A 23443-nucleotide genomic window follows, 5' to 3' on the forward strand; every position below is an offset into this window, starting at 1 on the left:
CAGGCCTAAGCTATTCCTGTTCATTCTTCAAGTCCCACTCTGAATTCACCTTCCTTGGGGCACGGCCCCAACCCCTAGGCTGGGCTAGAGCCTCTCCCCCATGCTTCCTTAGCACTGGTGCTCCCTCTCAGCACTCATCACAGGGATCCCAGTTCTCCATTCACCAGCCCGAGGGCGGAAGATGTGTCTTGCATCCCTGCATTTCCCCGGCATCCAGCTCAGTGTCTGGCGTGAGGTAGGTGCTTATGAAATTTCTGTTGCCTGGAAATGGACTCCATTTCATTAACTCATTCTCCTAAGTATCCTACCTGCTTGGCATTTCAGAAACCTAGACTTATTTGGAAGTCGACTTTTAGGCAATTAAAAACCACCCGCAGCAGTGGAGCCATTCTTGGTGGAAGAGTCATCACCTGGAATCAGTGCAGAGTGCCAAATACAGTGCCTCCCATTTAGGCACTGGCACAGCCGTGGCTGGTTCTGTGCTGCCATCTGCCTCACGGGAGGCAGGACAGGCATCACTATGCCAGTTTTCTAGACAAGGACACTGAACTTCAGAGAAATTAACTCACCTGCCCAAGCTGGCCAAGCTTGTTGGTGGCAGAGGGGACTAGGACCAGGCTGCTGTCATAAACCACCCTCCAGGTAGCTGCTGGATCATCTGGCCTTTGTGACCCAAAGAGGGCCGAGTCACACAGATAAATAGGACACCTCTGATGGCTTCCACTCTGGACAGCAGCAATGACCCCAGCCACCCTCACCCCAAAGCCAGGGAAACATCATCTTGTCATCTCTGGATTTTTCCTCACCCCCTTGGGTTAAAGCTGAGCAGACAGGGTGGCACTTCTGAATTCAGAGGCTGCAATGAGCTGAGAAAAACAAGCTTCTGTGGCCCCCTCCAGGACCCACCAGGTAGAGGGGATATTGCCCCAGGTGCCGCAGGAGGTGGGACAGGGACTCCAAGGAAGTTGTCCTCCCTAGAGAGTCCATCAGCAAATTGTCTCATGTAGCCATAACAGCCAGGAGCAAGGCAGGGGAGGAGGGTTTTGTCTAAGGAAAACCAGTGTATTGTAAACAGGATAAAAGGGGCTGGAAAGCCCCACTTATCACTGACTAATGTGTCCCCAGGTCATCACGGAGCTGGAACCCTACCAATAGCCCTGAGGAGGGAAAGAATTCCCGATTAACCCCATCACCTGTGAGCAGGGCCAGGGCAAAGGTCTGGCTTTTTCTCTTACTAAACGATTCCCATGGTCATTAGGCATTGGCAGGGCTCAGCAGCGTTTCTAGGAAGACCTCCAAGACTAGAGAAATGCCTTCTACACCTGCTGCTCTTTGGGGCCATGCAGAGCAGGGAGTGGGTGTGCACATCCTTGGGATGGCGGGAGAGGAGGTCTCAGGAAGGCAGGGGTGGCATGAGGCTGGGGGAAGCTGCAGGGGGATGGCGGTGGTCTCCTGGTCAATCATGGGGGTGGAGCAGACGTGTGTCACATCGAGTGATGGGGGTTGGCCTAATTTAGACTTGAGAGGCTGGCTTAGAGACCAGTCTCTCTGGGCACGGACTAATAATGGCCTCATTCATTCCTTACGCGCTCCTTGCATCAAGGTATCTTAATTTATATCTATTTATTTTATTTACTTTGAGACGGAGTCTCGTTCTGTCACCCAGGCTGGAGTTCCAGTGGTGCAATCTCAGCTCACTGCAACCTCCTCCTCCCAGTTCAAGCGATTCTCCTGCCTCAGCCTCCTGAGTAGCTGAGACTACAGGCGTGTGCCACCATGCCCAGCTAATTTTTATATTTTTAAGTTGAGACGGGGGTTTTACCATGTTGGCCAAACTGGTCTTGAACCCCTGACCTCAGGTGATTCGCCCACCTCGGCCTCCCACAGGCGTGAGCCACAGCGCCCGGCTGTCTTAATTTACAGATGAGAACACTGAGATTTAGCGGGGTTACATAAAGCATCCAAAGCTACGCAGCAGGCAGGTGGCCAGCTGAAACCTAAATTTAGGCCTCACTGACTCCAACTTGGGCACGTAAGCACCAGTTGGATCAGATGCACCAGGTCAGTATTGAAGTGTGAAGACTTCTGAGGGATGCTCAGATCACCTGAGTTCTACTGTCCTCTGAATGTACTTCACCCCTCTGGGGTGCCTTCTTTGGTTATCTCTACTCCTTTTGGGACCCCATTTTCCTGGACCATTAAGACGTGGGATAGTAGAAAGAGTTCAGTATTTTCAGACACAGAGCCTGAGTCTGATTCTCCAAGCTGGTCCCTTTGGACAAATTAATTAATTCCTCTGAACTCATTTTCTTTATCTTTAAGAAGGAAGCAATACTACCCATTCTATGTACTTCACTGAGTTGAAAGAGAATTAAATGAGAAGGGGCATGAAAGGGCTTTCCACTTTGAGTGTTAGTGTCACAGTGATTATCACAGGAGCTCCTGACTGTTTCCTCCACACCCACCTTCCTCTCCAAGCATCCTGTCTTCACATTCACCTGCCTCGGCACCGCCATATGCATGTCATGCTCCTGCTCAGGAACCATCAGTGGCTCCCTGCTCCTGCTTCCTTAGCTTGGAATCCTGCCTTCCCCAGACCAACCCACCTCTACCTCCCAAACTTAGAGCCTCTGCTTCCCTGCCCTGCCTGAGCTGACCGTGGGCTCAAGTCATGGATTCTATGCTGGGTGCTCTAATACACTGTGTGCTTTCACACCTGTGTGCCTTTGCTGGCTCCTTAAAGTGATTTTTCCTCACTTCCAAGCTGGCTCAGATCCCAGCTCCTCCAGCAGCCTTCCCGACCACTCAGCCTGTAGCAGCCTTTCCACCCCCTTGCCTTGATTGTTCTCGGCATTCACCTCGCTGGAGTGTTGACTTTCCACAAGTAATCAGTCTCCAGGTTGGATCATATGCTTCTTGAGGACAAAGAGGTGTGTATGTCTTTCCATGCATCTGCTCAACTACTCCAAGCTAGACAGGTGATGGCTAAGGGGACGTCTTCAGGAATTACTCCATTTCCACGTGGGGTTGAGATGCCTTACCCCACCGTGAGAGCCACTAGAGCAGTGGCACTTGGAGGTTCTGGCGCACTGGAGGGCTGAATAAACATTGATGAATTGACTCCAGCTGTGGCAGGCCAGTGCAGAAGCAGAGGTTGTTTTTGGCAGGTGGCAAAGAGTGCCAAACCAGAAGTCCTCTATTCTACATCGCTACAGGGCTTGCCCTGTGCATGCAGGAGACCCTGTGTCATCCCAACTGACCTATTCCACTCAATGAATCCTTGAGGTTTCAAGGGGAGAGTGGGAGATGGGGGTATTGAGTAATTGCCTTCCTGCTCATTTGCCCACAAGGAAATGGAGGCCCAGAGCAGGTATGTGATCTGCCCGATTGTGCAGAATTCAAAGCCCATCTGGAACCTACATGTCCTGACCCCCATCCAGTGCCCAGCTTCCTACTCTATGCTGCCTCTCAGGTGACACACACAGCAGCAAGTGAGCCCTGCAGACAGAGACATCCCAGAACCCCAGGCCTGGGACCAGCGCTCAGGAGCCATCCTCTCAGCTAGATTGCCTTCAGCCTGCCGGGAGGAGGAGCAGCCCAGCCTAGACTGAAAGCCTCCAAGGAGGAAGTTCTACCTGCTTCTCCATGCCTCCAGACCCACTGTACCTTGTGCATTTCATCTGGAATTTTCTTCTGTTGAAAGGAAGGTGCTGGGTGGGAGGAGGAGGGAGAGGATCAGAAAAAATAACTAATAAATACTAGGCTTAATACCTGACACAAGTTTACGTATATAACAAACCTGCACATGTACCCCTGAACTTAAAAGAAAAGTTAAACAAAAATAAAGGTGCTGTTGCCATGACCCAAGCCACATTGTCTAGAGCTGTACCATCCAATACGCTAGCCGTTAGCCACATGCAGCTCCTGAGTACTTGAAACATGGCTAGGGCAAATTGAGATGTGATGTCACTGTAAAGCATGCATTGGCTTTCAAAGACAGTACAGAAAAAGGTAAAAAGGTAAAATATTAATATGCTTAATATTTATGTTTTATGTTGAAACAATATTTTTCATCTGTATTGGATTAAGTAAAATATATTAAGATTAATTTCATCTGCTCCTTTTTCCATTTTAAATATGCCATCTAGAAAATTAAAATTAAATACATGGCTCATGTTAAATATAGACATCTTCCCAGGCACAGCGGCTCACTCCTGCAATCCCAGCACTTTGAGAGGCTGAGGCAGGAGGATTGCTTGAGCCCAGGAGTTCAAGACCAGCCTGGGCAACATAGCGAAACCTTATCTCTACAAAAACAATTTTAAAAATTAGCCAGGTGTGGTGGTGCATACCTGTGGTCCCAGCTACTTGGGAGCCCAGGAGTTGGAGGCTGCAGTGAGCCATGTTTGTGCCACTGCACTCCAGCCTGGGTGACAGAGTAAGACTCATGCTACATTTCTATGGCTCAGATGAATCTGGTCTGGATGGTAACCTTTGGCCTCTGGTGAGACTGCAGGCTCCTGGAAGGCAGAGCTGCCTTGGATGGTTCTTCCACTAGACCCACCTCTCCCAGCCTGACAACCCAGGGCCTGCACATGCTGATGTACAAAGTGGGTCCACAGTTTTCCAGACTGAATAGCTCCTCCATTTGGGCTCTTCTGAGGTCCCTCAGACCCAAAGAGTGGATTTCAGAGTGGGGTATGAGGGCAGTCCAGGAGAGCTTTCTGTTGGAGGTGAATGGGGCTTTCAGGTTAGGGCCAGAGTGAGGTACGGAGGCCCCTAGGAGGCACTGACTCTCCAGAAGGTGCAGGTACTAACCCTGGGGATGTGGCCTGTCTTCCCTTGCTCCCAGCATGGCAGGCTTCAATGTGGTTCTTTCATTGGCAGCCAGGCGGCAGCTACATCTCTGCAGAAGTCCACAGCAGAACTCACAGCAGTCCGCAGGGTGGTCCTAATAGCTCCCACCCCCTCGGGCAAAACCTGCACTCAACATCCACCAAGCTAGCCTGTGCCCTTCTCTCTCCCACACCCGGCCCCAAATAAGCCAGATCGATGCAGGTTCTCGGAGGCCAGGCAGTCAAGGGCCCTTCCTCCCTTACCCTATTTTCAGCGCCTCCAGGAGACAAGCTGCATTAATGGCGATCATTTTGCAGCTTTGAAAGGGAAGCGCCCAGGACCTGGAGGCATAGGGTGAGAGGAGCCCTCTTGAGGAGAGGGCCAGACAGCAGGCATCCCTTAGAGGCCCCCTTCCCGCTGCAGGCCATGGGGCCAACGTGTCCCGACACTGACAGGCTTCCTTGCACAAACCAGACCTCACAGAGTGAGGGGGGTGGAGGGGGGACACAGAGACAGGAGGACTAGGGGCTCATCTATCACGAAGCGTCAAACAGCAGGGCCATAGCAGCCTCTGCAGCTCACCCACCCTCCACACCTTAGCCTCCTGGAATCAAGCACATTCCACTGTTGGGGGATTAGGGGGTCGGTAACCCAGGCTGAGCTGCCCCCAGCCTGCTCTCCCACAGTGCCGAGACTGAGTTCCTCTACCCGCAGTTCCCAAATGGAGTTGTGGTTAAGGGGCCCAGGGCAAAATAGAAATTGATGGGGCCTTTTTGTCTGCTCCTGTTTTTCAGAAAATAGTGCACAGACTCTGAGAGGCAATCTTCTTCTTCTTCTTCTTCTTTTTTTTTTTTAAGACAGGGTCTTACTCTGTCTCCCAAGCTGGAGTACAGTGTCACGATCATGGCTCACTGCAACCTCGAACTCCTGGGTTCAAGCAATCCTCCTGCCTCACCCTCCTGAGTAGCTGGGACTCCACCATGCCTACCGAATTGTTTTTTTTTTTTTTTTTTTTTTTTTTTTTTTTGTAGAGATGGAGGTTTCACTATGTTGCCCAGGCTGGTATCGAACTCCTGAGTTCAACCAATCCTCCCCCCTCAGCCTCCCAAAGTGCTGGAGCTACAGGTATGAGCTCTAAAAAAAAAAAAAAAAAAAAAAAAAGGTTAAGGGAGCTGAATTGCACCAAGGGTCTCCAAAGTCTTGTTTATGCCAAGAGCTGGGGCTGGAGAGAAAGAGGGGCTTCTCAGATAAGAGCAGAGGACCAGCAGTCTATCCCACCAAGCCCAACACCTGTGCCTGAAGCACAAGGGTCAGCTGGCCCCAGATGCCCCAAGTACTCACTGCAACAGTCAACCTGTCTTTACCAGGTGGGTCCAGAGCATGACATTTCCACTTCTTCCCCAAGGGAAGCCCCACCTGGGGAATTGCAGTCCTGGGAAGAGCTGGGCCCAGAAGAGCCCCAAGCCTTGGCAGTGGCTCATAGAGGCATCAGAAAGACCTGTGTTTGAATCCTGGCTCAGCCCTCTGCTGTCTGGTGACCTTGGCAGGCTACTTGAATGATCTAAGCCCCTCTTTCCTTCACTGGCACCTGCTCCTAGGATACGTACTCCCGGTGGAATGGGAAGCCATCTTGTCTTGCCTTCAGAGAGACCTGGATTGGGCCAGTGACTGGCTGTGCATCTTTGTACAACTTACTCTTTACAACTTTATACTACTCTGACCTTCAGTTTCCTTATGAGTTTTTCGTGATGACTAAATGAAATCATGTATTTGAGAGTACCTGATTAGTAAGCTCCAGGCAGGACCCTGTGAGAGTGCCTGGCACACACATGGTGTTCAAGCAATGCTTTTATTTTTGTGCCTCTGGGAGGTGGCACTGCATATTAGGTAAAAGCCTCAACTCTGCAGCCTGAATTCAGATCTGGGCTCTGCTGCTTACTAGATGGGTGATCTTGGGCAAGTTGCTTAACCTCTCTGTGCCTCAGCCTCTTCCTATATAAAGTAGGCATAATCAGAGCACTTTTCTCATAGGGTTAGTATGAGGCTTATATAATATCAGTTCAGAATTATAAAGGGCACATGATACATGGTATTGGAGTGTTATATTAAATAAAATTAAATTAGCCGGGCATGGTGTCATGCACCTGTAGTCTCCGCTACTTGGGAGGCCGAGGCAGGAGGATGATGGCTTGACTCCAGGAGTTGAAGGCTGCAGTGAGCTATGATTACACCACTGCAGTCCAGCCTGGGTGATAGAGCAAGATCGTGTCTCTTAAATAAATTTAATTTAATTTTTAAAATAAAATTTATTCCCCACCTTCCCAGCCTAGACATGCTCATCACCCGTCTGCTGGCCAGGGTTCAGGCCTTTTGCAGGCCCTGTCCTGTTAGTTCAGGGAAGTCCTTTCGGACCTTGTGTCTATTTTTTATGGGAGAGGTGAGGAAGCCATGCTCCAGAAGAGGCTGGGTGAAGGCCTTGACTCAGCCTCTGGTCCTTGCCTCCCACCCCACCCATCAGCCTGGTCAGAAGCCAGGACCCAGAGCTCCTTCGTGGGCTGGCTCTCGGGAGTGGGGGCTGGGCTGGGCTGAGTGAGCTGCTCCTCACTGCTCAGGAAGAGAACGACAGGCAGGGAACACATTCGTAACCACCCAGCGGTCAGCACAAAGGTGGCGCAGGAGGAGCTTCCTCTTCAGGAGGAAGGGAGAAGGTCGGCAGCCCATATCCGGCCCTGCCCGTTCCTCCCAGATGCTGTGGAAAGATGTCCTGGCCACTCCGTCATTGCTGGGCGGGGTCTTTCCTTCACACTGGGGCGGGTCTCTTTGAGGACCCTGGTCTGCAGGGCTGGGCACATACTCACAGGCGCACACACACACACACACACACACACACACACACAGTACAGGGGTAAAGCAACTGATTAATGACTTGGCTTGTCTTCCAGGGGGCTGTTCCAGGCTGCAAGTCTATACCATGTGATGCACACTGGGCTGTTAGGGATGATGGCTTAGCTGTCGGTGCTCATTGCCCAAAAGGTCAAGGTCATGGGTCAATCCCTAGTAGGGTCATAGATTTTCTTCTCTTTCATAGCCACAGGTGCCCTCCTGCACCAGGGCTTACTCTCTTCATGTGTGACATGCACAAAAGGGAACAACTTATGACTCAGCTGAAGGATGAAACTAAGTCTTCTTGCTGCTGCCCACTCTTGCTGGAAGTGGGTTATTCCAAGCATCATCTTGAAAGGGGACTATAAATTCTGTGACATGGGCTGTCTAAGAAGGTCATTTCAGCCGGATGCCGTGGCTCACATCTGTAATTCCAGCACTTTGGGAGGCCGAGGCAGGTGGATTACCTGAGGTCAGGAGTTCGAGACCAGTCTGGCCAACATGATGAAACCCTGTCTCTACTTTAAAAAACACAAAAATTAGCCAGGTGTGGTGGCAGGCACCCTTAATCCAAGCTACTTGAGAGGCTGAGGAGGGAGAATCGCTTGAACCTGGGAGGCGGAGGTTGCAGTGAGCTGAGATGGAGCCACGCACTCCAGCCTGGGCAACAGAGCGAAACTCCATCTCAAAAAAAAAAGAGAAGGTCATCTCACTAGGGCTACTGCCATTCCCCTTTACCCAATGTAGAAACTGAGGCTTTGGAACAAGTGGAGACCTGCTCAAAGATCCCACAGCTGGTTTCTTTACAGTGGGGATGGACAACTCCTGCTTTGTGTGTAGGGAGGTGGAGACCTAGGAGGGGCCCCAAAGAGATGGGAGTGCCCCATCTTCAAGGGAGAAGCAGAGTTCTGCAGGAAACCCCAGGCAAGAATACTGTTTCTGAGGCCTTTCTTGGGCAAGTTTCCTGTCATCTCCAAGTAGAGAACAGGCCTGTGTTCATGTGAAGGCTTCATGCAAGTCTCCTGAGTTTGAAACTTTATGCCTCTTCAGTCCACTCTAACCTGAATTGAGAATACAATGAGAACTAGAAGAGCAGATGCTGGGATAAGGTTGCCATGAGAGATGGTGAGCTCCATCCACACATTCATTCATCCATATACCCACCCACCTATCCAGCCAGCCAGCCAGCCAGCGAGCTACTCATTAATCCATCCATCTATCCATTCATCCATCCATCCATCCATCCATCCATCCATCCATCCATCCATCTATCCATCTATCCATCCATCCATCCATCCATCCATCCATCCATCCATCCATCATCCATCCAGCCACCCACCCATCCATCCATCCATCCAGTCAGTCAGCCACCCAGCCATTCACCCACCACATCCATCCACCCATCCACCCCATCCATCCACCCATCTACCCATCCATCCACCCACCCACCCATTTACCCACCCACTCACCTGCACATCCTCCCACCCACCTATCCATCCATCCAACCAGCCAGCTACTCATTAATCCATCCATCTATCCATCCATCCATCCATCCATCCGTCCGTCCATCCATCCATCCATCCATCCATCATCCATCCAGCCAGCTGGCTACCCATTAATCCATCCATCCGTCCAGCCACCCATTCATCCATCCATCCAGTCAGTCAGCCACCCAGCCATTCACCCACCACATCCATCCACCCATCTACCCATCCATCCACCCACCCATTTACCCACCCACCCATCCATCCACCCACCTACCCATCCAGTCACCATACTTCCATCTACCCACCCTCCCACCTACCCATACATCCAGCTAGCCAGCCACCCATCCACCCATCTACCCACTGATTCTTCTGCCCAGCCACCCAGCCACTCTACACATCCACCTACACAGCCATCCATCCAGTCATCTAGCCACCCATACATTCATCTACCCAGTCACTCACCATTCATCCACCAACTCATCTATCTAACCCCCATCCACCCACCCATACATTCATCCAGCCACTCATCCATCTAGCCAGCCAGCCACCATCCACCCACACACACACCCAACCCTTTCATCCATCTACCCACCTATCTACCCAAACACCCATTCATACATTCATACAGCCATCCATTCATCCATCTACCCACCCACTCATCCATACGTCCACCCACCTATCCATCATCCACTCATCTACCCACCCATCCATCTATCCACCCCACCCATCCATCCATCCACCCACCCATCCACCCACCCATCCAACCACCCCACCCATTCACTCACCCACCCATTCATCCATCCATCTACCCCTGAACCCACCCATACATCCATTAAGCCACCCACCCATACATCCACCCACCTGTTGAGCACCCATAATAAGCCAGATTTGGTGTAGGTTACTGGAATCAGAGAGGTGGAAGCCATGGTTCTCACCTTCCAATTGTTTTCCAGTGAGAGTGACAGCATCAATCAGGATACAAGTACCTGGAAGCCCTACCTGAAATAAGAAGGAAAATTTATTTCACATAAGAAGGCCAGAGGTAGGGAAACTCTGGATTGGTCAATTCAGGGGCTCAAAGGCATCACTGAGAATTCAGATTTTTTTTTTTGGTTTTCTGCTTGACCCACCCTCCAAGTGCCTGCCAGGTCAGCTCATGGTGCCAAGGGGCTACCACACTTCTGGTGACTGCAGACCATTCCTGTAATAACTGAAGTATAAGAGGAAGAGTTTCTTCTTGCATTTTTTTTTTTTTTTTTTTTTTTTTTTTTTTTTTTTTTTTTTGAGACAGAGTCTCACTCTTGTTGCCTAGGCTGGAGTGCAACAGTGCAATCTTGGCTCACTGCAACCTCCACCTCCTGGGTTCAAGCAATTCCCCTGCCTTAGCCTCCCAAGTAGCTGGGATCACAGGCATGCACCACCATACCTGGATAATTTTGTATTTTTAGTAGAGATGGTGTTTCACCATGGTGGTCAGGCTGGTCTTGAACTCCTGGCCTCAAGTGATCCGCCTGCCTTGGCCTCCCAAAGTGCTGGGGTTACAGGCATGAGCCACCACACCTGGCCCCTTCTTGAATCCCTTTTTAAGAGAGGAGAACTTTCTACAGTCCCAGACAGAACTTCCCTTCTACTGTCATCGGCTAGCACTGCATCAATTATCCATGTGCAAATTAGTTTCTGAAAAGGAATAACCACACCTGGCTTAGGTGAGTCATGATTTATCCCGGAGCTGGAGATGGAGATCCCTTCCCCAAGGGAGAATGGGTATCTGATCAAGACCAGGGCTCTCTCTATCAAGAAGAAGGGGAAACTGACCACTGGGTTGGCTACTCACAGTATCTGTGAGCAACCAGGTGAAAAATCTAAATGTTTTGTGTTTCTTCGTCACCCCAGAAGCAGCATGGTAAACTCATTCCTGGCTTTCTCAGCAACCCCGACGCAAGCCCCACTCTGCCTGTTTGTTTTTCCCCTGGACTGACTGGCCACAAACTGCTCGTTGTTTGTTGTTAAAACTTGGCTAAGTGAAAACTTCCTGCCATAGCATTCTCTCTCTCTCTCTCTCTCTCTCTCCATCTTACACACATACACACACACACACACTATTCCTTTATCTAGATTTCAACTGAATTACTCTGAACATCTCATCTTACGGGGAAAGTAAGTTTCAGCACATTTTACCTTCCCTATCACCGACATTCCCCATCTATTTCTGACAAGGTTAGCCTAAGTAGGCATCTATGAGCCTCCATTTCTTCACAATCAATTTACAGCCGAAGACTGGGCTTGACCTAAAGCAAGGGAAAAAGAACACCTAAACTCATATGCACCACCCGGCCTTCCCAGAAGGAAGATGCTTCAGGAGGGCAGCACCCATGGAGGGAAAGAGGCTGCTCACCTCATTGGGTCAACACCAGGCACCAGAAGGAATCCCAATGGTAAAGATCTTTTGGCCGGGTACAGTGGCTCATACCTGTAATCCCAGCACTTTGGGAGGCCGAGGTGGGCAGATCACCTGAGGTCAGGAGTTTAAGACCAGCCTGGCCAACATGGCAAAACCCTGTCTCTACTGAAAATACAAAAATTAGCTGGGATGGCCGGGCGCGGTCGCTCAAGCCTGTAATCCCAGCACTTTGGGAGGCCGAGACGGGCGGATCACGGGGTCAGGAGATCGAGACCATCCTGGCTAACACGGTGAAACCCCGTCTCTACTAAAAAAAATACAAAAATCTAGCCGGGCGAGGTGGTGGGCGCCTGTAGTCCCAGCTACTCAGGAGGTTGAGGCAGGAGAATGACGTAAACCCGGGAGGCGGAGCTTGCAGTGAGCTGAGATCCGGCCACTGCACTCCAGCCCCAGCGACAGAGCGAGACTTCGTCTCAAAAAAAAAAAAAAAATTAACTGGGCATAGTGGTGGGTGCCTGTAATCCCAGTACTCAGGAGGCTGAGGCGGGGAGAAGCACTGAAACCTGGGAGTTGGAGGTTGCAGTGAGCTGAGTTTGCACCATTGCGCTCCAGCCTGGGCAACAGAGTGAGACTCTGTCTCAAAAAAAAAAAAAAAGGCTTGCTCCATCTAGCCCAGAGGCAGTCCAAGGCAGCTGACATTGTGGGGGAAACCAAAGAAGTTGTTGCAAGGGACTCAATTGCCTTAAGCATGAAGAGACATCAGACTAGACCCATTGCTTGGGATTCTGATGTTCTCTTCAGCTTCTTTCCCATTAGAAGGCTGGAGAACTTTCCTATGCCACCTACTACACTGAATACAAAAATCAAGTCCCTCACACACACCTGCTTGCTCTATGTAACAGGGCTCTGGCTCCCTCATGGGTCTTACCTGGTGTCACTCTCTCCGGTTGCCCCAGCTCCAGCTACATTGACTCTCTTGCTGTTCTTTAAATGTGCTGGGCTGGGCATGGTGGCTCACACCTGTAATCCCAGCGCTTTGGGAGGCTGAGGCAGGCGGATCACCTGAGGTGAGGAGTTAAAGACCAACCTGGCCAACATGGTGAAACTCTGTCTCTACTAAAAACAGAAAAATTAGCCGGGCGTGGTGGTGCAAGTCTGTAATCCCAGCTACCTGGGAGGCTGAGACAGGAGAATCGCTTGAATCCAGGAGGCAGAGGTTGCAGTGAACTGAGATTGCACCACTGCATTTCAGCCTGGGTGACAGAGTAAGACTCCATCTAAAAAATAAATAAATAATAAAATAAAAATAAATAAATAAATAAATGTGCTGGGCTTATTTTCACTTCAGTTCCCTCTACCTCAAATATCTTCCTCCTATCTTAGCTCAGAAGCCAGTTTTTCAGAGAAATCTTCCTTTAATGCCTATATAGGGCAGTCCTTCCCCCTTTATTTGATTAATTTCCATGGCATTACAGCTGATTGGGAAATACATTGTTTTTCGTTTATTTATTTCTTATCCACCTCCCCTCCCCACTAGAATGTAAGCCTCTGAGCACCAGACCCTGGCTATCTTGATCCCCACTTTGTTTTAGGGCCCAGAGCACAGTTTAGCTTGTAGATGGTGCTCAGTAATGAATAAGTTAATGGTGTCTCCAGGCCAAACCACCTTTCTGGGATGACATGGAAAGAAAAAAACAAACAAAAAAAAAAACCACATACATCTGCTGCCAAAGTGCCTAATAGAGATTAGCTAGTATTATAGTCTCCCCACCCTACCTTGTACTGTACTGCAGAACACAGTGGAGTGAGTTGAATGCGAGAAGCAGGTATAGACTCTTTCCTAAATGCTGCTCCTTCTCCTTACTCTTCACCATCCTCATCCTCTAAGGGTGATTGTACTTCCAGGGGGTTCAAGAAATAGAAAAGGGCCAGGTGCCCTGCCTCACACCGGCAGTCCCAGCACTTTGGGAGGCCAAGGCGTGTGGATCACCTGAGGTCAGGAGTTGGAAACCAGCCTGGTCAACATGGTGAAACCTCATCTCTACTAAAAATACAAAATTAGCTGGGTGTGGTGATACACGCCTGTAGTCCCAGCTACTGGGGAGGCTGAGACAGGAGATGAGACAGGAGAATCTCTTGAACCCGGGAGGCAGAGGCTGCAATGAGCCAAGATCACGTGACTGCATTCCAGCCTGGGTGACAGAGCCAGACTCCATCTCAAAAAAAAAAAAAAAAAAGAAATAGAGTCCAGGCGTGGTGGCTCAAGCCTGTAATCCCAGCACTTTGGGAGGCCGAGACGGATAAACAAATTGTGGTATATCCACACAATGGAATGCTATACAACCTGCCTAACACAATTTCCTAGCATATTCTAAATAACAGTTCTATGAGGACACAACTCATATACAGTTCACCCTATTAAAATGTACAATTCAGTGGGTTGTACATACTTAGTGTATATTCACAGAGTTGTGCAACCATCACCACTAATTCCAGGTCAGGAGGTTGAGATCATCCTGGCTAACACGTTGAAACCCCGTCTCTACTAAAAAATATAAAAAATACAAAAAACTAGCCGGGCGAGGTGGCGGGCGCCTGTAATCCCAGTTACTAGGGAGGCTGAGGTAGGAGAATGGCGTAAACCCAGGAGGCGGAGCTTATAGTGAGCTGAGATCGCGCCACTGCACTCCAGCCTGGGCGAGAAGAAATAGAAAAGGATGGGAGGAGGTGGTGAAATCGTACTACTGTTGAATTCCTACTATATCTAACAGTATCGATGCCTGTGCACTCCCTGTGTCCCAGGCACTGTGCTGTGTGGATAAGATACAGATCCTTGTGCCCATTCTACAGATGAGGACTCTGAGACTCATGGAGGTTGAGTGACTTGTCCAAGGTCCCTGAACTAGAAGGGACTGAGCTGAGGTTGTACCCCTACAGTTTGACTGGAGAGTCTGTGCCCTTAACTACCCCCACTATATATCTCCTTAATTCCATGTGGGGTCACTGTAAGAATGAAATGCAATAGCAATCAACCTGCCTAACACAATTTCCTAGCATATTCTAAATAACAGTTCTATGAGGACACAACTCATATACAGTTCACCCTATTAAAATGTACAATTCAGTGGGTTGTACATACTTAGTGTATATTCACAGAGTTGTGCAACCATCACCACTAATTCCAGAGCATTTTTCATTACCTCCTCCCAAAACCCATACCTATTAGCAATCACTCCCATTCCCTCCTCCCTTTAGTCCTAGGCAACCACTAATCTGTTTTCTGTGTCTATGGATTTTTCTGTTCTGGATATTTCTTATAAATGGAATCACACAAAATGTAGTGTTTTGTGTCTGGCTTTTTTCACTTAGCATTATGTTCTCAAGGCTCATTTATGTTGTTTGTGTGTCAATGTCAGTACTTTTTTGTTTGAGACAAGGTCTCACTCTGTTACCCAGGCTGGAGTGCGGTGGCATAATATTGGCTCACTGCAACCTCTGTCCCCCAGGCTCAAGCTATCCTCCCACCTCAGCCTCCTAAGTATCTGGGACCACAGGCACATGACACCATGCCTGGCTATTATTATTATTATTGTTGTTATTGTTATTGTTATTTTGTATTTTTAGTAGAGGAGGGGTTTTTGCCACACTGGCCAGGCTGGTCTCCAACTCCCAAGCTCAAGTGATTTGCCCACCTCAGCCTCCCTTAGTGCTGTGATTATAAGTGTGAGCCACTGCACCCAGCCGTATGTCAGTACTTCATTCCTTTTTATGGTCAAATAGCATTCCATTGTGTGGATATACCACAATTTGTTTATCCGTTCACCAGTGGATGGACATTTGGGTTGTTTCCACCTTTTCCTTATCATGAATAATGCCGCTATGAACATTCATGTGAAAGTTCAATGCATGGACATTTGTTTCAACTCCCTTAGGTAAATACCTAGGAATGCAATTGCTGGGTCCTATGGTAACTCTATGTTTAACATTTTGGGGAACTGCCAGACTGTTTTCCAAAGAAGTTACACCAATTTACATTCCCACCGGCCATGGACCAGTGTTGCAATGTATGAGGGAGGCTAGGTGCTGTTATTATGACTGGTTATTATTACTGTTGAAATATGCAATTGTCTGACTGTCTGTTGAATCTGGCTCCATTAGGCAAAGATCCCGCCTGAAACTCGAGGATTCCCAAGGCAAGAATCACCAGCGTGACTTTCATTTTTTGTTCAGCTGTCGTTCCTTGTCCTCTGCTTCCTATCTTTCCTCCTGGCCCTAGTCTCTAACTCTTCTCCATCCCCAAGTTTGGTTTCCTTCTCCAGGTCTTACCTGTGCCCACCTCACATATAGTGGCAGGCCAGAGACGAGGCCAGGTCTCATAAGAAGAAGCCACGGCCAGGGCGGGCAGAGAACAGCTGAGCAGCCCCCTTCCTGGGGCAACCTTGAACTTGGCAATGGAAACCCTTGGGGTAGCAGGCCAAGGCATCCCATGGGAATTATTTTAAATGCACAACATTTGTTGATGCTACTAAGATTTCATTGTTAACAGTTTGTAACTTTTCTGCACGTTTTGAGGCTCTGAGGCCATCTATTTGTTGGCTGGGGGAGGGTGGGAGGTGGAAAGAGAAACGTTCTTTCCCACATTTTCCTTGGGGTATCTCAGCAAGGTCACAGTAGTGCCCAACGCTGAAAAATGTGGAGAAAGGTTGGCCCTTGGGTGAGTGGGATGGAGGGGATGCAATTAGGATGGCCCAGGCCCCGTGATCCATCCCCAGTAATGCTCTGCTCTGTCTCTAGAACATTCATACAGCCTCCTCCAGGACATCCTTTGGCCTACTTCCCAGTGTATTTTCCGGAAAAAGAGGAGATCACATTAGAGTCCATGTACCCCCTCTCTCCCTGAGCAGTCCTCACCTGGGTCCTGGGTGTGCAGGACCCACCCACTTGTTCCTCTTGTTTCCTCTTTGGAAAGTTCACAGCCAGAACCCAGGACCCAGGTAGGCGAGAAGCAAGGGGTTCAGGAGTCTCCATGATATTTTATTATGGAGCAGAGTCAATAAAGAAAGGTGGCCAGCACGGTGGCTCATACCTACAATCCCAGCACTTGGGGAAGCTGGGGTAGGAGGATTGCTTGAGCCCAGGAATTTGAGACCAGCCTAGGCAACATGATGGTGAGACTCCATCTCTACAAAAATAAAAAATAAAAAACAAAAAATAAAATAAAACAAGGTGCACCCAGAGCCTGCACAAGAAAAGCCATTCATCAAGCACGATCACTGCCCCCCCAGGAAGCTTCTCAATCCAGTGTGAGTCCAAGGATGGACTCCACGTCAGTGACTCTGTGGCCCCCAACACTGGCTCATGGTGCCTTAGAGTTCTAGTTTATGGCAACCCTGGGTGGGCTCCTCCAGGGTTCTAGGTCCTATGTCCTGTGGTCCAAGCGGTTCCAGATGTCAACAGCCCCAGGGGAAGGTGATCTTGGCTAATGGTAGCCTCGGGTTCTAGGCATTGATGGTCCTGTTAATGACTATTGGAGACAGTGGCCCTAGACTTTGGTAGCCCTGGGAAATCTGGGTGCTGGTGTTCCTGGGCATTACTGATGGAGGCTCCACAGTTCCAGGTGCTGGCCGCCTTCTGAAACTAGGTCTCAAGCCTGTAGGCATTGGGCACAGCTGGTCAGAAAGAAAGGAAGAGGCGCCAAGCCAGAGTCGGCCTCGTGCTGCTGAGCAGCTGCGCAAGCATTCCTGGTACTTGAGCAGTTGCAGCAGGTTCTTTCTCTTCTGAAGTTCTCTTTCTGCTTATCTAGCGACCTCCAGGGGCACACCCACTAGCTTGTGGGTCTTCTGTAGTCCCCTCAGGAACCTATGGGAGAGTCACCGTCTATAGCATTTAACTTGAAGCTGCAAAGCCCTAGTAAGACCCAATAGTGTTGACTTGGGGACTTCTTTTGGCCTGGACTCTGGTAGGGGATGTCCAGCCCTAGATGCCCTCAGGGGCCCAGGCCCATGCTGTGTGACTTTCTCCCCACACACTCCCCTCCTGCTTGGGCACTGGAATCCAGGAGGAATAGGGGACAGTGAGTGGCAAGGACTGCCTTGTGGTGGGAAGGACGTCATTAGAAAGCAGCACATAGCTGCGAATGGAGGGAAATAGGCATGGCCAAGCTGTCGCTTTGCCTTGAGAGTGACCATGACAGAGCTTGACCAGTTCATGACCTGTGTGCTAACCTTGGTCTTTTTCAAATGTGTTTATTTGAGACAGGGTCTCTCACTTTGTCACCTAGGCTGGTCCCAAACTCCTGGGCTCAAGCGATCATCGTGTCTCAGCCTCCCAAAGTTCTGGGATTACAGGCATGAGCTGACACAGTGCCTGGCCTTGGTCTTTCTTTCTTTCTTTCTTTTTTTATTTTGAGAGAGAGTTTCACTCTGTCGCCCAGGCTGGAGTGCAATGGCGCGATCTTGGCTCGCCGCAACCTCTACCTCCCAGGTTCAAGCGATTCTGCTGCCTCAGCCTCCTGGGTAGCTGGGATTGCAGGCATCTGCCACCAGACCCAGCTAATTTTTTTTGTTTTTTTGTTTTGTTTGTTTTGGTTTTTTTTTAGTAGAGATGGGGTTTCACCATGTTAGCCAGGATGGTCTCGATCTCCTGACCTCATGATCTGTCCTCCTCGGCCTCCAAAAGTGCTGGGATTACAGGCGTGAGCCACCATGCCCGGCCTGGCCTTGGTCTTTCTTAATTCCCAGATGGAACCTCCTCTACCCCCACCAGCTTCCCCTTCAAGACCCTGCTCAGCACCAAGTTCCCGCCCCTCAAGCTCAGATCAGGCCCTGCCCCCACTCATCTCCTGGATCCTCAGGCACCTGCAGTAGGACCAGGGGCTTGCCCAGCAGCAGATGGTTCCAAACAAGGCAAGGTTCTTGGAGTAGCAGAAACTATTTCTGCACCTACCATATACCAGCACAGAGCTGTGGGGAAGCTGCTTCTCTGCAAGATGGGAGTAACAGGAACTGCCATGCAACGTTGCTGTGAGGACTGGTCAAGTCAATTATCAATAAGAAAATAAAACCTGGGAAATTCCCAGGCACAATCTTTCGGAACCTCTGCAAGACAGGGTAACAGCAATTATCTAGAGGCCTACTGAGAGAACCAAATAGTGAAAATGGTGGGGACAGAATGCTCAGACAGGCCAGGCACTGTGTCAAGCACTTCACTGCATCATCTCAATCTTCAGCCTCCATGGTAGGCACCACGGCCACTGTCCCCACCTCACAGGTAAGAGAGCTGTGGCACAGGGAGGTTCCATCCTCGTAACACAAATGGGGAAGTTAGGATTTGACTCTTACAGCCCAGCTCCTGAGCCTGCCTGGTTAAGCCTTGGGCTGCAGCTATATCAGAACTGGAAGCACTTTGTAAGGCTCCGTGTACAAGTTAGTTATTATAAGTCACTTGTGGGGCCAGGGTGGGGGATCCCAGCCAGCAGCCTCCGCACTGACCGGTGGCTGAACCCAGGCTGGGCTGTCTGCCCTGGGAGCAGGGCGATGCCTGGGGACGGATGGCCCTGTGTCCTCTCAGCTGGGCGCTGCAAGGGCCTAAGGCCACCTTCCTGTGGTCTCTGCTGCGGTGCGGGCAGGGGCCACTACCAAGGAAGGTGGGATCTGACCTGTCTGGGCAGGTCTGCTCTGCCAAGACCCGGCTGGCTCTCCAGTGGCTGGGATGCCCCAGAGCGGGCAGGCGAGCACGTCTCGAGCACAGGCCCCTGCCCGGGAGGCCTCGCTAATGACCTCGTGCATTCCGGCCTGCACAGCCCGGGAATTGGCTGTGGGCAGGCCCATTAGCTGGAATCCTCCCAATGCTCACACATCAGAGTAGAAGGGGGAGAAGTGAAAAGTTGAAAAAGAGCTAATTATCGCTTTTATCAGAGCGGGTGGGTTGATGGATCCTGCCCGAGGGCAGCTGGGACTGCATTAAAGATTAAACGCCAGGTGGGGGGAATGAGCTCGTCATTCCACAGGAGGGGGGCCGGCAGGCGGCCCCACGGAGACCTGGTGGCAGGCGGCAGCCTTAGATCTGTCAGCCAAGCCCTCTGTCCCAGCACCCACCACAGCCACATTCCACCAGGGGACCCCCGCAGTGCCGGCACTTCCGCCCCATGGGGAGGGCAGCTGGAGTCCACCTCTGCTCCCTCAAGGGCTGAAGGGTCGGGGCAAGCCTAATTATCCAATTGGTAGGTTTCCTGGCACCTGTCTTGGGGGACTTAATGACCCCTGCACATCACGCAGTGACCTTTTGTGTAAACCTACATTGGAATCTTATGAGGCCTGGCAAAATCCAAGTTCGGGTAGGCTGATCCGCCTTGTTATTACAGAGCAAGAACCCAAGGCCCAGAGAAGGAAAGGGACTCAGTCAATCACGTTGCCCACTGTGAAGTTAGTCCCGTGAGGCTGCAAGTCCATCGAGGACTCGGCAGCATCTTCAGCACCGGCCTTTATACCTAAGGTATTGAGATTAAAGAACAGGGCAACTAGCTCAGAACAAGGCCAGGATGACTTTGTTACACCATTGCAACCCAACAGTGTTTTGGATGTCCGAGGTGTTTCATGGGTGTTTGTTGGCTGTGATCAGGGTGGCACCTAAGCAGTCACAGTAGGCATTCTCCAAATCTTGGGGGCGAATTCACTGGCTGCATATAGAGGATGAGTATCCTGGTCTGGAGTTACAAACCAAGCCACGGGTGAGCTAGCTGTGCTAACCCCACCGTGCTCAGCATCACTGTTTGTGTCTTGATGAAGATGTCCACCACGACACCTCCACCCCCACTTGAAGCATGACATCCACTCTCTGGCCCCACCAGGGACCCTCAGCCCCTGGCTACCTTGGCTCTTCACGGGCTCTGCCCTAGCTCAGGAGAATTAATTGGACTCTTTGCTTCTTTCTCTTGCTGACACTTGCAATCTTTCTAGATGCCTCTAGAAGCCACGGCCTTCCAGTTTGTTGTTTTCAGGATTCCAACCTCAGCTTAGAACTCGATGGCTGTTCTTACATCTCCCCATGGTGAGGAGATTCCACAGGTGACATGTAGATACTCAAGTCAAGGGGGTCCTGGCCTCCCCTACTCTGCTCATATACACTGTCCCATAGGCAGACACCCTCCACCCAAAAGGCTCTGGGCTAGACTGCTCTAGGAGAGCCCCATAAATGCCTGGCTGGGAGAATGAAAGAGTCTGGACAAAAACAGATAAAAAGGATCTGAGGTCCATAAAGAACCCCAAGCTGTAGCTACACTGGCCACATGAGAATAAATGAGTTTGAGCAAAGATAGATAAAAAGGATCAGAAAGGCCGGGCGCGGTGGCTCAAGCCTGTAATCCCAGCACTTTGGGAGGCCGAGGCGGGTGGATTACGAGGTCAGGAGATCAAGACCATCCTGGCTAAATGGTGAAACCCCGTCTCTACTAAAAATACAAAAAACTAGCTGGGCGAGGTGGCGGGCACCTGTAGTCCCAGCTACTCGGAGGCCGAGGCGGGAGAATGGCGTGAACCCGGGAGGCGGAGCTTGCAGTGAGCTGAGATTGCGCCACTGCACTCCAGCCTGGGCGACACAGCGAGACTCCGTCTCAAAAAAAAAAAAAAAAAAGGATCAGAAGTCCCTAAAGGACCTCAAGCTGAAACTACAGTGGCCAGTGTCTGAGAGGCCAGCCAACATGATGCCGGATTGCTATGAAAGATTTGAATACAGGAACCTACTCCTCAGAACCAGGTATTTCTTAAGAAAGTTCAGGTAGCCAAGCAACGGGGCTCATGTCTGTAATCCTAGCACTTTGGGAGGCCGAGGCAGGTAGATCACTTGAGGTCAGAAGTTTGAGAACATTCCGGCCAACATGGTGAAAAGCCAACTCTACTAACAATACAAAAATTAGCCAGGCATGGTGGTGCGCTCCTGTATCCCAGCTACTCAGGAGGCTGAGCCACAAGAATTCTTGAACCTGGGAAGCAGAGGTTGCATTGAGCCAAGATCGCGCCACTGCACTCCAGACTGGGCAACAGAGTGAGACTCCACCTCAACAAAAAAAAAAAAATAAAGAAAGAAAGAAAAAGAAGGGTCAGGTAGCCCTGGACTGCATAAGCCAGCACTCTGTAGTTCTTCAACAGACACTTACATAGTGGTGATGAATCTTTTGATCAATTGTATGTATATTTGATGATGTACATCAGCCACTAGATTGAACATCTGTGAAAACTAGGATCATGTCTTTTTTTGTCCATCCCTGAGCCCGCAGTACCTGGCCTGGCACTTTGCAGGACTGTCTAAATATTTATTGAAGGAGAGAGGATAGACAGGAGGAAGGAAAGAAAGAACGGCAAGAATTTTTTCAGGAATTGAGGTGGCTGAGAGCCACTTCTTGCTCATAGAAAGCTCACAGTCCAGTGTGGGGAGAGAAAGAGATGGACAGATGGACACACACCTACAATGCTAGTGCAGGCATAAAGGGAAAAACAGTCTGATGGTGGAAGCTCAGAAGAGGAAGTGATTCAGGGGAGAGATTGGACATTTTCTACAGCTTGAGTCTTCAAGGCTGAGCAGGAGTGAGTTGGATGGACAAAGGCAGGAAAGTCATTGTCAGTAGGACTGGCATATACAAAGGCACAGAGCAGGGAACATGTAATCGGCATTCAGACAGGTGATTCGGCTCAGGGGATGGGGCTGTGGTGTACCTTGAGGGGCATTGGAGGTGTGGGTCTGGGAAGGTGGGCTGGATGGTGGGGAAGAGCTGAGGGACTTACCTGGGGTTTTTAGGCAGGGGTGTGACATTTCCAGCCACCAAGGGTAAAGGGAGGAGGCCGGCACAGTGGTTCACGCCTGTAATCTCAGTACTTGGGGAGTGCTGAGGCAGGTGGATCACTTGAGGTCAGGAGTTCGAGACCAGTCTGGCCAACATGGTGAAACCCCCTCTCTACTAAAAATACAAAAATTAGCTGGACGTGGTGGCATGCGCCTGTAATTCCAGCTACTCCAGAGCTGAGGCAGGAGAATCACATGAACCCAGGAGGTGGAGGTTGCACTGAGCCGAGATTGCACCACTACACTCCAGGCTGAGTGACAGAGCAAGACTCCATTTAAAAAAAAAAAAAGAGGCCGGGCACGGTGGCTCAAGCCTGTAATCCCAGCACTTTGGGAGGCCAAGACGGGCGGATCACAAGGTCAGGAGATCGAGACTATCCTGGTTAACACGGTGAAACCCCGTCTCTACTAAAAAAATACAAAAAACTAGCCGGGCGAGGTGGCGGGCACCTGTAGTCCCAGCTACTCGGGAGGCTGAGGCAGGAGAATGGCGTAAACCCGGGAGGCGGAGCTTGCAGTGAGCTGAGATCCGGCCACTGCACTCTAGCCTGGGCGACAGAGCGAGACTCCGTCTCAAAAAAAAAAAAAAAAAAAAAAAAAAAGAAAAGAAGAGTAAAGGGAGGAACTTGGAAACTCTAAGGACTGCCATTAACATTCACTAGAAACACAGACCGTTTAGTTTGGAGCCAAGAAAGTTCCAGGGTTCCTGAAGCCCCTGCAGAGGGAAGTCCTCTGGTCAGAGGATAAAGAAGGACCAGACCTAGCGGGAGGATGAGACTGGGCCACATGCAAGGATGTTTCTGGCTGGAAGGCTGTCAGGTCGGGTGGAACGGGAGGCATTTCATGGCAGTGATCATTTTCTCCCTGGTGTTCTGTACAGACAAACTGACATCCTCGCAGCTGAACTGATAGCCTGGGAAGGGGGAAGGTTTGAGGGTCGACATGAGAGCCCCTGGCTGGGTATCCCCTGGAAGCCTCTCAGCTCTTGGCCCAACTGAGG

At 50.3% G+C, this 23443-nt stretch overlaps 1 long non-coding RNA gene across 1 annotated transcript; it reads left to right on the forward strand.

Moving 5' to 3' along the window:
- The first annotated feature begins 739 nt into the window (after positions 1–739).
- On the forward strand, positions 740–3674 carry LOC108529355 (uncharacterized). The gene is made up of 3 exons (XR_001885508.1): positions 740–909; positions 1126–1216; positions 3473–3674. It is a non-coding gene; the product is annotated as an uncharacterized LOC108529355 (long non-coding RNA).
- Positions 3675–23443: the final 19769 nt, after the last annotated feature.

The sequence above is a fragment of the Rhinopithecus bieti genome, unplaced genomic scaffold (genome assembly GCF_001698545.2).
Source record: "Rhinopithecus bieti isolate Rb0 unplaced genomic scaffold, ASM169854v2 scaffold_6904, whole genome shotgun sequence".
Taxonomy (NCBI): Eukaryota; Metazoa; Chordata; class Mammalia; order Primates; family Cercopithecidae; genus Rhinopithecus; species Rhinopithecus bieti.